At 42.0% G+C, this 4,990-nt stretch overlaps 1 pseudogene; it reads left to right on the top strand.

Annotated features, from left to right (window-relative positions):
- The first annotated feature begins 1,816 nt into the window (after positions 1-1,816).
- Positions 1,817-1,944, top strand: LOC126476624 (U4 spliceosomal RNA; annotated as a pseudogene).
- Positions 1,945-4,990: the final 3,046 nt, after the last annotated feature.

The raw sequence follows: 4,990 nt of genomic DNA, 5'->3' as shown, positions 1-4,990 counted from the left end.
ACAGGTTTCTTCCTCTTCTGCTTGCTGTCCAGTCCAAGCGCTTGGCCCAGGAGGCTAACGATTGCGGCAACTTGTTCTCCTCGTCTCCCCTTCTGGCGTCCAGACATGTTGGCGCGGCGAGCGAGAATGCAGGAAATCGGATCGGGCATGGCGCTTATGTCGCGTTGTCGTCCTGGAGAGGGGTCGCTCAGCGCGCTATTGGCTGACGTCACAGCCATCTCTGCTCTATCGTTCCCGACTGGCGTGCCGGCGCTTGACTTTACGCCGTAACACAACAGGTTCGTAAAACTATGAACCTTGATTTCGGGAAAAATTTTATAAGTGTCTCATACTAGAGCAGCACTCGTTTACAGCTAAGTACGAACTGCAATCATAGAAACGCTCTGTGACCTATTGGATGTATGCTCCCGTTATAAGTATCGACAAGAGGTTTCAACCTCGCCCTTCCATTCCCTCCATATTCATCCTGCCAGATTCGAGACCAGTGTCATACTGCTGCATCATCTCGCTCTGTAATTTCGAGATGCAGTGTCTGTTTCACTGTAAAGCCACAGAAAACAGCATTCTCCATCACTCAGCATGACGCGCTCTAGATACTCGCTACTTCGAACATTGTCACTTGCATGATCTGCGGTATAATGTTTCTGACTGTGGCCCTGCGCTTCATGAAATGCGTAACTGTGGCTACAGCTCAAAACGGAAAGCCAGTAGTCCAATTTGGGAAAGACATAAATGTCTACTCAGTCACGTTAATTTAACTCGGCGTGAGCAAGTACACACACACACACACACACACACACACACACACACACACACACATCTATTTATCGGATTCTAAAGCAGGCAATGAGGCATTACATTTCTTTGAATAAAATCTTCGTACCAGCCTCGGCAGCCGGTGGTTTTTCTGCTGATGACGATGGCAGAGATGGCCATCAAAAGCTCGAGAATTTTATTCGAATTGACACGGCTTGAAAACAGGAAACATTTTATTCTTACACGAAAGGTGTCTATAAAGCTCCGCTATTGTTTTAAAAAATCATAACTAACGGACCACTGGAGACAGAGCAACGTGATTTGTTGTAAAACGTTTAGCCGGTCTCAAAGACCTTCTGTATGTGGGCTATTCTCCGCTCATAGGACATCAAGGCGATATTTGAGTTCAGCTCATCGGCGGGTCAGCGCTGCAGCTTCATCGATTCGTACACGAAGGTAGCAACGTAATAGACTGGTAGCAATGTAGTAGACTAGTATTGTGTGCACACGATCTTTGACGTGACCCAACATAAACAGGTGGACATCGGGAGAGTAGGGGGAACGATGCGATGTGGCCATCATGGTTCAGCCACTCCTCAGGATATATGACATTCTGCACATCCTGCACCTTCAGATGCCAATATGGGTTCCTTCATCATGCTGGCAGATGATGGACGGCCGCAGCTCTTAGCTCTGTGGTCGTTGGAGCTGCTCGAGCGTGTCCGGGTAAAAATATCCTGTTACGGTTTTCCCCACAAGGAAAAATGTGTCTATCACCATTCCGTTCCGTGAATTACACCACCCCAAACATTAAGCTTCGAGCTGTCACGGATGTATTCACGTGCTCTGTGTGGGTTTTCGGACCTTCAAATCATAATAGTGTGGTGATTCACAAGTCCAAAAATGAGGAACGCTGCTTCAGCTGAAAACAAGCACATTTTCCGGTAGGTATTGTCAGCATTTATGGAGATCGGCATGTAACACGAAAATGCTTACAGCAGAAGACGATCGTTTGTCTGCAGTGCTTGAAACATTTGTACTTTGTACGAAAAAAAGGCGTACCTCTGCGCAGTGGCAATATTGTAACCAATGAAGTATTACTGAGGTGCGACTATTGCTAGTTGAAAACCCGGAAAAAGGCAAAATCACTTACATAAAATTTTATGGATAGCTGTTCTTGTTTGCTGCAACTCTGTGGGGCTGAGTTGAAATGCTGCTTGCACTCTATAAAAACGCGCTTCAGATGCAGAGGGCCATCCACCTAGAGGAAGGTGTAACTTATATTCAAGAAATTTACAGGAGCAGCGGCTAAAGCTTATTCCTACTATGAATGAACCTAATAAAAAAGTGTTATCTTAGGTCCTTTTAAGAACTACATAAGCTTGAGAAGGGATTTCATTAATTATATCTATTTAAAACTTCAGAATCATCATCAACAAATATTAATGATGACAACGACGAATGACATATGCGTAAATAATGGCTGAGTGCCAGATTAGCAAATTATTCCAGTTTCAAAACTGCATTAATATTTAGTAACCACAGCATATCATTTAGATATGGAAAATAATTATTATTATTTTGAGGATAAGGAGGCTTCTTTTACTGACAAGCAAAACATGGGATTATTGCAAGCTCGGACTAACAATTACGAGCCTAACCCTGCAATTACTTTTGCGCTGTGCTTGCGAATTTTACCTTGAATTCCATCTTCAACAGTAGTTAAGCCATCTAAACCTCTCCTGGCAATATAAATGAAATCAGGCCTTGCGAATTTTACCTTGAATTCCATCTTCAACAGTAGTTAAGCCATCTAAACCTCTCCTGGCAATATAAATGAAATCAGGCCTTGCGTGTGGTAAGATCTTCCATCACCGACATGAGGGCAGCGTGACACGTCTTCTGTCTCCGAGCTCTCGACCGACACTACTACTTCCACTCTCACAGACAGATCTCGTCTCACAACAATGCTTAGAATCGCGCTCCTGTGTTTCGCCCTCAGATTGTTACTATCTATTATCTGTGTGCTTACAGAATGCAAAGAATAGCGTTAAGTTGGACGTATTGTTTCATGTAATGGAGAGTTCTGAAACACTCCATACATAGCCTCCCTGTCGCTTCATTAAGAACTTGAAAGGGACTTATGTGCAAAAGGAGCTAAAAATTCTTAATTCAAATATTTAAACAAAATACATAAAAATGTAGAAGTTCTATTAACGTTAAAAGGATTGTTCATTATTGGCTCAATTATCTTGTGACCATTTTGTGAGCCTTTTAAAATAAGTTATTAGGCAAAACAGAGACACTGACACACCACAACATGTCACGTACTCTAGCCCAGTAAATTCCTCTGCACAAGTCAGATTCTATATCACCCGAAAATTGTTGTTAAAAAACGCAGTTAGATGGCTTAGGTATTCATTGTTACATGTTCATTTGTTCCTGTAGTTTTTCATATGCAAATAGGCAGTCGGGTAGTTTATACAAATGTTAGTTTTAAGTTTTTCATGTAATGATCTGTTGAGGGCTTAAATGACAGTTAAACTGACACCCATACAACACACACACACACACACACACACAGTGTTATGCAGGTCAGATTTGGCCGCTGCTGCTGTAAATTTGTTGCATACACGTTACAAAGGTCTTTGACACAGCCTGTCTCATTAAACTTTTTGAAACTCCTCATTATGCTTGCTTTTGTCTGTGGTGCCCTCCCATTCTGGTGACGATAATTACGCAGAACCGTTGCCCAAATTTGTCTTCTGCATATCAGACGACACATGCGCCTTCTTCTGGTCCGTCGCCTTTTTGATGCAGTTCAAGTAAAATCTAAGACAAAGGGCAAAAGAAAAAAATCTTTGACAATTGCTAAATGTTTTGCAATAAATCATGATTCTCTATCTCTAATAGTAAACAAGTTATGGTTTTTTAAAAATAGTAACGGGACTGCACGGGCACCCTTTACAAGTGCATCGAAAGAGTGTTCCCAAGTGTTTCATTTCGGTACTTTTCGTCTCATTATTGATTATCGTCTCTATGCGGATGCAGATGAGAATTGGCTCATCGTCTTCCCTATGTAGAGCTAGTACAGCAGAAACAATGACAGAAAGACATTTTTTTGTATAAATAATTTCATTAGTTCTCGAAATATTCGCCTTCAAAATTCATACACTTTTTGTTGTGGATGGTCCTGTTCTGGAAACATTTTGTCCACACTAATGTTGATAGCTCCAAAAATGTTTGGAAAGTAGACAGCTTCTTGAGCTGACCATGCATATTTTGTTTGATAAGGAGGAAGAAAATAAGTCGATAGGCGATATATCATGTGAATATGAGAAATGAGACATTAGTTTAACGCTTTTCTCCACCACATAATCGATATTGTTACACTTGCTCTGTGGCAGCCGGCTTTGTCGTGATGAAAACACATACGGTAGTTTCTGGTGATTGTCGAATTGTACCAATACCAAACAAGTTGTTGTAGAGCACTCATTGTATAGCACTCACCATTAAGTTTCCTTCGATCCTGTTAACCAATGGTCGCAACACGTCGAGGAAACAAGCGATCATTTTCTTAAAGTTCTTCGCGAATGAACCGTTGTCATTGCTTTCAGTTTAATTGTCATACGTCCAAACTGTTGACTGCTGCTTAGTTTCCGACTTCTACAATTTAGTAATGATGAAGAGTGGGCTGGACTTTAAGAGAACCATACGGAAGGATCAATGTGGAAAATTTTTAGAAATTTGTGGTAAGTTCCAAATGGACCAAACTGCTGAGATCATCAGTCCCTAAGCTTACACATTACTTAATCTAAATTAAACTAACTTACGCTAAGGACAACACACTCACCCATGCGCAAGGGAGGACTCGAACATCCGACGTGGCGGGCCGCGCGAGCCGTAGCAGGGCGCCCGAGACCGCACGGCTACCTATCTCGCCTCAGTGTGGAAGGAAGTGGGATACGAAGTACTTTGAAATGATGAGACGCGTTTGAAGTTCGCTTACGATATGGATAGGGCGATAAGGAATACCAGAGTAGACATTTCAGTTGAAGAGGGGTGGACATCTCTAAACAGAGCAATCTCAGATGGCCATACAAACTATAGATAAAAGGAAGGTAACTGCGATGTAACCTTGAACAACAGAAGAAATACTTCAATTAATCGACTAGAGGAGAAAGTACAAAAACTCTCAGGGAAAGACAGGAATACAGCAATACAAATCACTTAG

The sequence above is a fragment of the Schistocerca serialis genome, chromosome 4 (assembly GCF_023864345.2).
Source record: "Schistocerca serialis cubense isolate TAMUIC-IGC-003099 chromosome 4, iqSchSeri2.2, whole genome shotgun sequence".
Lineage (NCBI taxonomy): Eukaryota > Metazoa > Arthropoda > Insecta > Orthoptera > Acrididae > Schistocerca > Schistocerca serialis.
Note: the sequence above shows the minus strand (reverse complement) of the source record. Positions and strands in the feature narration are given on the sequence as shown.